The sequence below is a fragment of the Solanum tuberosum genome, unplaced genomic scaffold (genome assembly GCF_000226075.1).
Source record: "Solanum tuberosum cultivar DM 1-3 516 R44 unplaced genomic scaffold, SolTub_3.0 scf00032, whole genome shotgun sequence".
NCBI lineage: Eukaryota > Viridiplantae > Streptophyta > Magnoliopsida > Solanales > Solanaceae > Solanum > Solanum tuberosum.
In genome coordinates this window covers 1,519,669-1,533,393 of record NW_006238958.1, presented here as the reverse complement: position 1 = coordinate 1,533,393, position 13,725 = coordinate 1,519,669, and the positions used below count along the sequence as shown (strand labels likewise).

At 31.9% G+C, this 13,725-nt stretch overlaps 1 long non-coding RNA gene across 2 annotated transcripts; it reads right to left on the bottom strand.

Annotated features, from left to right (window-relative positions):
• Nucleotides 1-7,182: 7,182 nt before the first annotated feature.
• LOC102603909 (uncharacterized) lies at nt 7,183-12,885 on the bottom strand. 2 transcript variants are annotated; one of them, XR_001472822.1, is made up of 6 exons: nt 12,627-12,885; nt 12,369-12,426; nt 9,991-10,194; nt 8,927-8,992; nt 7,997-8,095; nt 7,183-7,428 (listed from the first exon to the last, which is right to left on the bottom strand). It is a non-coding gene; the product is annotated as an uncharacterized lncRNA (long non-coding RNA). The 2 variants fall into 2 exon arrangements; XR_366912.2 differs by lacking the exon at nt 7,997-8,095.
• Between the last annotated feature and the right edge of the window lie 840 nt (nt 12,886-13,725).

Sequence of the window (13,725 nt, the reverse complement as noted above, 5' to 3'; positions counted from 1 at the left end):
TTTGGTTGTATGCCTTATGTTAATTAGTCAAGTAATTTTTAGAAAAGGAGGAATGTAGATCATATTTAAAAAGATATAATATATAAATATGTCTTTTAACTTGACATCACTTAACATCTATGGCATTTAACTTCGAGTGTGCACATGTACGTTAGCATTTAAACTTATATAAATTTGAACAAGTAGACCCACGTGTCCTACGAGACATAATTCACGTAGGACGCCACATAGAATGTCACATAGGACATGAATTGTATAGCTGCGTAGGACGTCAAGTAGGACACACTTGTCTACTTATTCAATTCTATACAAATTCATGCGTCTACTATGCACATAAAAAATTGGAGGACATTGATGTATTTATGTATTATGACTTTTTTTTTAAAATATTTATTTTTTATATAAAATTTGACCAAACACAACTTTAACTATATATTTTTTTAATAAAACGAAAACTATATTTTCACGACCGAACCACATTAAGAAAGGAAATGATTAAAAGACCTCGAATTTAAATTTTGAATATGAAAAAATTTCATTAAAAAGTGATAAGAACATTCAAAAATAAATATGAATTCAAATTAATAACACTCTAATACGTATATACAAAATCAAATGATAAATTAATTATTTTATTTTTTTAAAAGGCTTAAGTCATCTACAACCACTTAAAATTGTCCACATTATTCACTTAGGGTACACCTCAATTGAGGCTTGTATCTATTGAACACCTCTCCCACATTAAATTTATACCACTTGAACACGTTTTGCCTACGTGGCACTTTGAGTGTGATTCACAACTAATGAGCGCGTGATTTCTTACATTTTTTAAAAATAAAATGAATTTGTCTTCTTCCTTATGCGTGCCTAAATGCGCCTTACTCCTCCACCTTTCTTCTTTTGTGTGCTTGTTGCCATTACTCTCCACCTTACAAGCAAGCAGTTGCCGCCGTCGCCACCACAATCATCCACCAACAACACCCTTCTTCCATTTTTGCTTCTTTCTTCTTCATCTAGCTTATTCGGATCCTGACGGCTGGTGACAATGAGTTTGTCACTCATACAAGGCTACTTCTTGCCAGAGGAAGAAGAACAAGAGCCTACAAATTCGACGACAACGAAAATGATAAAGTTCCACATAATCATTAAAAACTCTTTTCAAGTCCAACCCTTCTTCATCTTTCAAGCTTCAGGTTGCCCTTGACGCCTTTTTCGAATTAAATTACTCTGTAATTTACTCTTCTTTTTTTCAATTGGAGCAGCAAAATACTAATCTAAATGGATAGGCGATAAAAAATATATTATCCTTTTTCATCTTATTATGTGAAGTGCAGTTCGTATGAAATTTATTATTGAAAATTTTAAGGACGTCGGAGATTTAATAGACGTGGGTGGAAACTGGAAAGAGATACGATGGTGGGATACCAGGAATAAATGGGGAAGGAAGGGTCGTTAATAAGAATCAATCTCACGGTTATTAGGTTCTTGAAGGAAAACAAATAATGACCTACTGAAATGATCCATAACAATATTAAGATGTGTAGTGAGATTGAATTATCTGACATGTACCATTAAAATAATGTATATTAACAAATCTTACATCATGTCTAAGGTGCTCCTATAAATCTGAATGTACCACCAAAAGAATTTTATACGTATGTTATGGGTTTTCAGCTCAGAGGAAAGGAAAATGAAGACATGCAGTTCGTACATCAGCTTATTTCATCTGTCATATTCGAACTTTACTTGATCTGATGATAACATCACGATGAGCCAGACCAACAGTTGTAGAGATGCTCAGTCCGCTTGCAAGTTTGTAGAACTTCATCCAGAGTGCCAAATGGATCATCTATTTTCCGAAGGTTTTTTTTTAATTAACATGTTGAATGCCATTTAACTCAAACCAATATCTCCTAAGAAGGCAACAACAATGATCATCTACTCCCCAAAGTTATTTTTTATTGACATAGTGAATGCCATGTAACTCGAATCAATAGCTCCCTAAGAAGGCAACAACAGTGAAAAAAGCACGCACTTGATAAAGATGTGCATCTCTGTTGGTAAAAGGAAGTTACCTGCAACAGAAGTGCAAAACGTACATAAATGAAAATTAGAAAGAGTCACATATAAGGAAAACTTTTGAATAAAGAGACTAAAACTGCTTGAATGAATATCCCAAACTAAATGTTGCAAAAAGGTAATCCTTTCTACAACTTCATTTTATCATCATCAGATTTCTTGATAACTGGTACTAAGATAAGATGGCAATATGCAGGACCAACATATGTTCAATCACACATTTCAAATAGTAATTATGTCACTTAGGTTACCATGAATACAAAATCAAATGGCTTATTACGCCATTTCTAGACACTGCCAAGCAAACAAAGATACATCATAAACGACATATCTGATTTATCGCTATGGACAGAAAAAATACATTTTTATACATACTACTTGCCTTTTATGTCAGAGGAGGTTAAAAGCAATAAGTATTTTTCTAATTTGAACTTTACACATCATTAACAAAAAAATTTAAGTAACTCCACACAAGAAGTAGTATAAGTGTATATTATTTAGTATTAAATAAGCTGCTTGTAAAATTTTAAAATACTATAACGTCAAGACTCAACATTAAGTACTTAGAGTTCTTTACACACCCATTGATATAAAAATATGTATCACCTCTATGCAAGATAAGAAAAGTAAGGGAGAGAAGAAGTTAGGATAAGAAAATTATACCAATATCATATTACATGAATTATGGATGTTCAATTTAGGAAAACTAATCACATTTGTGTTAGAAAAAACTTACACTTTTAAAAGAAATATGAACACTCTCAAATGTTGAAATGTATGCATAGCTAAATAAGTTTACCTTCAAAAGTAAACAAGTAGAAACTAAACTGAGAAGCTTTGTGTGAGTAGGCATTTCGAGAGTCGAGACTCTAATGTGGAACATCTGAAACGAATTTGGAAGTTGATTTGGTGTGGTCTTTTGATGTACGGAATTGAAAAACTTTTGGTGGAAAGCTTTGAAATCCACCATTGTTGAAGCTTGGGTCTGACTTGGTGATAATAATTTCGGTTGGTGATAACCGTTCGAGGCTCCATTGATGAGATTCAACTGAGTTTAATTATATTCCAATACGCCATTAGTGGTCCGTCTTATTGAGAATATAGTTCTTTAGACTTGTAAATAATGAAAACCAAAAGGAAGAAAATGAATGTCGAAGATTTAACTCAGGATTTGGCCAAGTAGACGGACTCACAGTTAATAAGATGATTTCTCTGATAGTTATTCTGGCACTTGATTGAACACAGGATCTGTACCACTGGATGGTATAATCATTTTCTACATAGTTGACTCGAAAACAATAGTCATTTTTCCTCCCACTGTCCCACATTAACAACATACAACAAAGAGAACAAGCAAAAATGAAAAAACGAAGGAAGTAAATAAATACCGAAGATTTAACGGATGGACTCACAGTTGATAATTTGATTTCACTGAGAGTAACCACAATAGATATTCGGGCGCCTGATTGAGCACGAGATCTGCACTAATAGGTGGTATAATTCTTTTCCGCATAATTGACTCGAAAAGAGCAGACTCATCCTCCCTTCCACCTCTTGATCTAGATAGGAATAGCTCATCAACCTCTTTAAGATCTCCCTATAGAAGATAATAATGAAAACGCCTTAAAGTCATACACATTAATATTAGAATCAAAACTTACACGAGTGATATGTTGAGCTTTCAATCAATAAATACACTCTACTTATGGGTAGAAACATTGCTATCTGATTTTTTCAGGTTTATTTTTTTACATGCTTGAACAAAAATTTCACATCAGAATAAGAAACAACATGAGGATGGTTTAGCCCCCATATGCATGGTTTTGATGTGCGAGTAAGATTTGACATATGTGTTTTCAAGTAACAAACAAAGGTTAAAAACTAATTTTACACATCAATTTCATTCATTTCAACTTATGTATGTAGAGTTGAATGCACAACTATTAGTGCTACTAATGAAAAGAAAAATTTAGTATTGTAAGAAGGAGATGGGACATAGTCAAATGATACTTCTCACCAGAAACATCAGCATGCAAGATAATATTAACCTAATATTCAGTACAAAATATAACGTGTCAGAAGTCAGAATCAACCTTGGAACTTGTGTTATCGTAGTAGAGTAACATGTAAGCGAAGTAACTAAAGATAGATTACCTCAAGATGACTATTCAGATATGCAACCTGAATTAGGTCTCAATGGACTTTGTCACAACATCTGCAAATCATTGTAATTCAGTATGTTCAGAGGAAAAATATTTAGCTTTTCAGTAGATAACATAAGACCTACAATACCTATTAAACTTGCCAGAACCATATAGCATTTAATTATGACAATAAAGATAATTGCCAATAAAGATCATTTGTACATACATATATTGAACCAAAATTTTTATTACTTCTTTTGAGCTCCCTCATCTTCTTGAGTTTCTCATGAGTGACCACCTCTTACACTTGACTTCAGATTTCATTTGCACTTTTTTGGCTTCTCATTAATCATCTCCTTTGCAGATCTGTTCCAAATTACAGCCAAGAAACAATTCATTAGTGAGTTATAATTTTCTTGTGTTAGCTTCGAACCATTTGTGCAGTAAAACAATCAGTAAGAAACTACAAACAATGAGCACTATACATGAATAGGTTGACGTGATAACTTAACGATCTCTTCGATAGAAGGGTAAATATCATAGTAGGTTGAAGAAACTTGTCTAACCAAGAACATCATAAGATCAAGATAACTTGATAAATATCATGAGACGTCTCTGCTGGAATGTAAATTGATGCACATGCACCTTATTCATCTTACGTAGAGCTCATAACTAAATACTGCAATTCCTTTGTCAGATAGTGCAGTTTAGGTTTGAGAAATAGCAGGTTTATGTAAATACTTGAAATTCATGAACTAATTGAAATGTGCCTAAATGAACAATAATGTAACTTGCGAAGCCTATTTATACTGATGTGAAAAGCTGCAATTGAACCACGAAATATGAAGTTAAGGACCATAAGATAGGAAATTACTTACGCCACTTAGTTAATTCCTATGTCCGTGTATCACAATTGCCACAATCAGCCTTCGGAAGGGAAGAACATAAACCTTCTTAGCCAAATATTAAGATTCTTTAAGTTGATTGGTGAAATCTAGAAAAGCACAGTTTAACAGAATGTATTTTATATTTAATAATTTAGTAAAGGCATAGGCTACACTATCAAAACAGATGCAAGTCATGGTTACTTTGTCTGAAAAGTTCTTAATTTATCTAAAAGTGTGTTTTCCTTTCCTCTTAGGGAATGAAGGCTTGATGTGGAATATTTTATACAAGTAAGTGAAAGTGAAAACTCACATTATTTTAGGATAGTGCCATTAATACAAGCTGATGGTTATAGAGCTATAAGGATAGAGCTGAAAATATCTTTTTAGCCTTGATCATCCTTTGCTTGGCTTTTTTATATAGAAGAAATATATATGTATACATAACAAAACAGAAGAACAGATAAGAAATAAAAAGGTGTACTTGACACATCAATTCATAAGTAATTGAGAGTTGGGGAGGGGAAGTTTGAAAAATACAGCAAGTTATTGAGTTCAAAAAACTCATTCAAATCCTAAAGCTATATACAATCACATCTTTTGATATTTCACTTTCTTAGCTAGAAAACAAGAATAGAGAATGGGGATAAAGATGATATTTTCAATATGTACATGGGATGTTTAAAGGATATTTGAGCCAAATTTGACACTTAGGCCACTTGGCCAATCTGTCAAATTTTACAGAAGACTATCTTATATCCATTTGTTTTTTCTTTCGTAAAAGACACTTTAATATTTTTACACTGGCAGAATTTTGATTTGCCATAGGTGAATTGGCATGCCTAATGCACAACCACGTCCTTTCCTCTTCAGATTCAAGTTGTGAGGCAACTGGTACAGTGATACACGCCATTATCCTTTTTCCGACTCTTGGAGACATAAGGAACAAAATTACATTTAAAGGTTTTGTTAAATGATAACACGCACAACATTGTTTTTATATGTGCTCAATCTGGAGTACACGTTATGTATCTGAAGATAGATAAGAAGGGCTCATCTATATATGTATTTTGCTTTCATGAGCATATATTATTTATTATATAGCAGAGCAGATCAATTAGAAGATACTACTGACCTGAATTATAATAAAAGAAGGAGACACCATGGGAAACACTGGACTTGTTTCAGAGAAACTGAAATGCACCTTCCGTCAAGAACAGGCATCCCGTGAAACAGTAATCCTGGCATTTGTATTTTGATTTATATGTCCTAATATACATTTATTTGTCCTATCCCAGCACTCGTACCCGCACACCCGAATCAATTACCGACATGAATGGTGGTGTGAAATTCGAACAACACAAGTGTCTAGTCAAATTCACCTTTCTTTCCACGACTTTAAAGTTACTCTTGGAGTTGTAGGTGACATCTTGATCTATTGAATCATTGTTCTAGTGCAATTCCTGTTAATTATACCTGAAAAGAATATAAAAATCAACTAATAAAAGGTTTCCAAAAAGATAAATTGAATCTTTAAAACCAAGCATGTTTACATTTTACACAGGTTGCAGACCCGCAAATAAAAATGGAACAAGAAACCTTGAAAAGGCCTATGCATTAAGTGTGTATATATATATATATGCATACACATATGTAAAAAGAGTTGTAATGTATTATCATCAATAGTTATGCAACCCACTTTAACCTACAAATTGATAGTAAAGACGGATACCCAGTTTGAGCACAAAAGAGACGAAAATGTATAAGGAAGATGGATATTAGGTTGAGTTTGAAGAAGATTTGGGTAAAAAGTGTAAGAAGATGAAGAGAATTGAAACAATGGTATGAAATTGGGAGATGTTACGTTTATTTTTATTTTATTTTATTTTTTCTTGGAATGCTGGAGAAGAATGCAGACGATTCTAGAAATTGGATGTCAGCGTAAAATTACCAAATTACCCTTGGTCGTCCTTGGTTCACATTTCTAAAAAACTAGATTTATGCCGCCCGTGCTATGCACGGGCCCAACAAATTGCTTACTGAAAATTTTGATAAATTTCCGTTATTACGAGATATTTAAAATTAATTATTTGTATTACAAAGTTGTAAGGAATGCAAATTTATGTTTACAAAGATACTACAAAAGTGCCTCAGATATGGAGGATTGTCCATAGCCCTTTCCTGTTTGCTGTAAGTTTAACTAAAATAAGAAACTAATTTTTTTTTACAATATTTGATTGATAAGAAAAAACAAATAAACTATATAGATTGCTGACAGGATACAACTCCAGCTTTATTTCAACTGTTGCATATCATTCAAACTGCACCATATGAAGAAATGCATTAATGATCACCTAGTTAAGCTACCATTGAAACTTTGTTTCGAATCGTCAATAAATAACTTCATCAAAAAAGATTTACTATTCAAATTGATGGGTTTGAAACATATAGTATCTTTTAAGCAACCATCATATATGCCTGTTCACAAAATTTCAGTACCATAATAATTTGCAACATTTTTCGTAGTCTTCATGGGTGAATCTTAGATCAGGTGTATAGTGCACTTTCAATTTGATTTCAGTATTATCCTTAAAATCTGAAAGGATCTATGTACTTGCTCCTTAGGTTCATAAGATCAATAGTAGTGACAACATCCAAGTATATTAATGTAAACCTAGGTGTATGTCTAAAAATAAAAGAAAATAACAACAAGAAGAAAAAATTTCGATACACATCTTACATCTTACATCTTACATCTAAAGCTTCTAATGTAGAAACATTATAACAAAAAAATGAATTGGAGAGTAGATGAAGATGAAGATTCAGATAGTGACAAGATGATCATAATCAAAGTAAAAATATAATGTGAATAGATTATGGAAATGTCACCTTGGTATTGTTATTGTTAAAGAATTTAAGAGCAGGATAATCGTTAGGATCCTCTTTAAATATATATTCAACTAATTTTGCCAAGGTATCCACAACAACCTGAAAGCATGTAAGGTTATTGATTAGAACTTTACCTCGTACCTCAAAAAAGTAATAGAAGAACTATACAAATATCTAATACCAGAAAATCTACACAAAGTTCATCAAAAAGCTTGAATAACTAAATACAAGGGCAAGAAGGTGATGAATTTGACCATGAGGAAGGAGCTGCGAAATTCTCAAATTTAAAGTGGTGCTAATAAGAGGAAGAACTTTCAAATGATGCGTAGGTAAAATGTCTCAAGTAAAAAATAAGTAAAAAAAAAAAAAAAAAGAACCTTAAATACAATAAGCATGAAAGTTTAGACACTGCAAACTATAGATTAGCTTGACCAATCACAATGTGGCACTTTAGATTAAATCTATTTTGTTGAAACCATAAGAATAGATATTAAGCTTACTTTTACTCAATGCATTCTTATTTTCTAATATCTCTGTGTTCTTGACAATTATAGTTTTCTTTATAGAACAGAAAAATATCAACTTAATTGATGTCGTATAGCTGACCTCCGAAAACCCTCATAATTTATCGCAACAGCATGTAGTAGTGTAACATATAGCAAGATTAGTGGATCAATTAAAATTAGGACTCTAAATTAACCAAGTTCCCTTCCTAGTTTTGTAATATCAAAATGCAAGATATGTATTTCAGTAAATTTAGCTACAGTATCAGAAATGAAGATGAATAATAATTATAAAATTCATTCAATAGAGATAAACCTGCTTCAAGTTACCATTGATCTCTATCGTGCAACCTTAAATTGCATGAAAATTCTCTTTAAAAAAAACAAACACAACTATAAAATCTAAGTAAAAGAACAAAATGCTAACCTTGTTCTTTGCTAGGGTTCAACATTGTTTAGTCGATTCTTAGAACCATCAGACATGGTTTTTCTCCTGCACAGATACAAATTATCATTTGACATACAAAAAGTGCTAAGCCAAATTTGTGACTCAAGAGTCAAGAGAAAATGCATAATACATTTTTTGACGATTCGTACATGGGAACCTCCTTACTGTTTGTACTTTAAGTTCAAATTGTGTATCAACTCACTTATAGATGCTCCAAGTGCATAGTTTCCAAAAAACTAAAGAAGTCTAATAAGTAGGGAATGAAAGAATAATAGAACATTTTATTAGGTGGTGACATAAAGGAGAAACATGTTTTATGCACGGACCCGGCATATTAAATGCAACATCTGAAGGAGGAGTAAGACATTCCAACTCTAATCTTAAAACAAAAATGTAAGCCATATATATAAAATAGCTTATCCATTGACCAACAATATATGTAACTATCTTATCCATCCTAAAATACATTTCTGGACATCTAGCATATAATCTCATTAAAAGTCACTCTCTTAAAATAGGTATTTCTAAAACTGTAAATGTAAAATATATATGGACCTTTTGATGTTTCAACTCAACAGCTTCCAACAACTTCAACTATTAGGTAGAAATAGTGTTTCTCTCACATTCACAACACAATAAGCATTAGAACTTGTAACATGACATAGCCAAAGCAGGGAATTACTTGCAAGTATAAAGAAAAAAATAGAAATATAAGATGCATCATAGTTGGTTTAGACATCTAGGGTATTCAGTAGTAGTAAATTCATTCAATAACAACTTTCAAGCAGCGATCGTCTCCATTTACCATCCTAATTATAAAATTCAAGGCCATAGCATTAAAGGGTATAAATTTTAAAAAATCAAAAGTTTAGTAACATTAACTCCTTTAGTTTCTACCACTACTGCCTGTACATGACATATATAGGCTTAGCTTTTAAAATCTTGGCTACATGGTGGTTCAGAAAAAGTAGGAATACTATCAGTTACTTGTTTATATGGTGTTCAACTAAACTCATAAAGAGTTATGGAGAAGGATTTCTTACTAAGTTACTTTGGAATGCATCGTCGAGAGGCTTCTACCAACTGTATTTGCAGTATGGCTGATTGCAGTTCTTTGAAAGATGCTCAACTGATCATTTTGTAGGAGAAGCATCTGAAAAATTGTTATGCAAATATAGATGTTGTTGCTCGTAGATAATGGCATTACCATATCGCCTGAAGAATGGTGCTTCCCTATTGAAAAGATCCTGAAAAAAAGAGCAATATATATCTGAGAATTTTTCAGATATTAGGTGACATGCTATAAGTTCTTCAGCAATGACGCTTGACAACTAAATGTACTCGAGATTTTCTTAGCGATTTTGTTCTGCTTGTTCGAGCCTAGTATCAAGAAAAATGAAATGTGTTAAATGAAAAAAAAGAAGCAAAAACTTAGTCTAGATAGTTGATTCACAGCCTTATAATATTTGTTTTTCTTGCTGGTACAAAACAAGCAGTGAATTTATCAAAACTTGCATAAATAAGTAAGCAACTTTCAATTATATTAAACAGATCTTTCAATTATAGTTTTTTATAATGGAAGATAAAAGATGACTTCAGCATTGAGGTTTTTAAAAGTTCCATCATTCATCCTTGATTATAAGACATGACAAGCATAAATACACATGGATCTTAAAATCATTTATCACCTCTATATAACCATAAGAAAGTAAAAGAGGGAGAGATAAAAAGTTAGGATAAGAAAATTGTACCAATATCTTAATGCATGAATTATGAATGTTCAACATAGGAAAACTAATCACCTTTGCATTCTTAGAAAAACACTATCAAACTGTAGTGCATCTGACATAAAAACCCTCAAATTTATTCATAGCTAAATAAGTGTATCTTAGAAAGTAAATTAGTAGCAACTAAATTGAGAAGCTGTCCGTCGGTAGTCATTTCGAGACTCTAATGTTGGAACCTCTGAAAACGAAATTGGAAGCTGAAATTGGAACAATGTCCTAACAGCATGATCTTGTGGACTCTGTCATCAAATATTTTTTATGACCAAAAAACTTCCGAGATAATGGATTTATCATAATGTTGTTCTTCACTTAAATACAAAATTTGATCTAACACCCAAACATCAAACGTGTGATGTACATGCACATTTTCGCGTTCCACGTAGCACAACATTTACTGTTGAACCAAACCCCTAGAACATGGGGATTCTCTTGGCATTCGCCAACCATTTTTTTTAAAAATAAACTGATTGTTGTTTCTTCATAGGTACTCTTTTTATAGATCAACTAATTTAGTGAAGAACAAACAATCCCTTGGTCCCAAATAACAAGGCAACTTTTACCCTCATAGATTAAGAAAAATACTGCAGATAGTAATTTATTCGATTAGGTCATATGGTAAGACTTTCTCCTACATGTCAATTGTGTTTGAAAACATAAGGTACAGTAGATGACATGCTTATTCAATACAACATAACCTATCTATCTATAATTGTGGTGGATAATTGTTTTTTAGGAAAAAAACTATGCCACATCTTAGAACTATGTTTTTCTATTCAATATTTTAGTGCGTACTTCCTTTAATCTTATTCTTATTGCTTCCCAAGAGTCAAAACAATGGATAATAGAATAATTGGAAATTGCCTATGACATATTTCTCAAATAGGACTTCATCTATGACATATTTAAATAATTGTTTAAAGCCTAAACTGTAAATACTAAATACACCTCTGTGAAGGATTTCATCTATTCCATATTTAAATAATTGTTTAAAGCCTAAATAGCCTAAACTGTAAATACTAAATACACCTCTGTGAACAGGGGCAGAGCCAGCCTACTGTCAGGGGTTCGTTCGAACCACCTTCGGCAAAAAATATTACTATTTATACATGGTTAAAATGAATTTGTATGTATATATAGTAGATGTCGAACCCTCTCCAATTAGTTCGTGTGTTTACATCTTCAGATTTCGAACCCCTTATTAAAAATTCTAGCTCCGCTACTGTGAACTTCTAAAGCATCTTTTAGTCATTGCCACGGCCCTGTTGGTCCTATACATATGATTTTCTATGATGAAAGTGCAATATCTAAATAGAGGTGGGGTTGGAGTCACCCTCTAAAACCTAGTGATAAATGCTATAGCTTCTGTTGAAGTTCATATGAGAAACTCAAATCCAAAAGTGGAATAAAACTTCCTATCCTCAAAGTTTCGCAAGCATTTAGTTTTAAGTCGCCATCATCTTTTCATAAAAAAAATTATTTAGTCAAAAGTCACTACCTAAATGAAAATTTGAAACATATAAATATCATAAGAAAAATAAAGAAGAAAAATACCAAAAAGGAACAAGAAAAAAAAGTAACTTGGTACTGCTTTCCAGAAAATATGACAGTATATACCTGTATCTAATTCTAGATACCTTCAGGTTCACAATCATAAAGATTACAAGCTCTAAGTGTTTGTTGAAACGTCAGCACCTACAAAGAGATCAAAAAGCAACTGTTAAGAAAGCTGAAAATAGTAAAGGAACTGTATCGAATGTATACGCTTCTCTGCTAAAATATTATTGAAAGGGAATACGGAGAATTGAAAGCTATTCTTCCTTTGTTTTTTCCTTTTTATAAAGTTGGGGTAGGAAAAATGAGGATGAAATTACAATGTGGGTGGAGAATTGAACCTAGGATGGGAGCTACTGAGATTCCCCAAACGGAAGGCTATTCTGTTTTAGCAACCACCAATGTTTCTGGTTTGAAAAGGAGAGGAAGTTTTAGGCCATCTTCCTCAAATCTCGAACTGTATAGTTAATTTAGCTCATAACCCTTAAGCTTTAGGAGAAGTCGGGAAGAAGAGATATGATGAAGATGATAACACTTTGGCTCTTAGGCCTAAGCAAATATCAATTGTTAATCATAATCAGGAAGTATAGGAGAGAGATCTAGAACGATCTGGAAGGGAGAGGAAAAGGAACATCATTTGTTAAAATATCAATTATGCGTAATTACAATTTTACCCCTGCATATAATAACATAATCACGAATTTGCCCTTGGTCGTCCTGGGCTTCACTCTTCTATATAATATATATATATATATATATACTAGATGGTTCTTGCCTGTGATCAGCACGGGCCCAACATTTTAAAGTTTACATAATTTTATTTGTTTAAATCTTTCTTACAAATATGATTGAGATCTGAAATAGTAATAAATATTTCCAGGGGCGGCTCAACGTAATTGGGGGCCTAAAACGAAATTTCAATTCGCGGCCTAAAATATAAATACATTTCATAAACGTATTTATTCAAAAAAGAAAAATTACACTATTAAGATGAAAATTATTACTACTTAATATTATTTTTTGAGTTACTAGTTTTAGGTAAGATTTTATCAACACAACATTGAAAAACATCCTTTAAGTGAGACAATTATTATATGCATTGTTAACATAATGATATAAGTAATAAGTTGATAAATATTAAATAAAGATAAGAGTTAGAAGTTTAGAATCATAGAATTTGACTCAAAAAGTTGATGACTTGGTATACCTCATTTTAATATGCTTAGAGTAATGCTTGAAACTAAAATTTAAAAAGAAATAAAAAAGAATTTGTAATTCACTTTGTTAACACTTTTCACTATTAATTCTTATTTTTAACAAAGTACAAAAGATGTTAAAGTGGATAAAATAATTTATTTTAAAAAAATTATACTTTTTATCATAAATAATTAATTTTTCTATAAAAAATTTAACACATAATTTATTCTTGACAAAAATTTG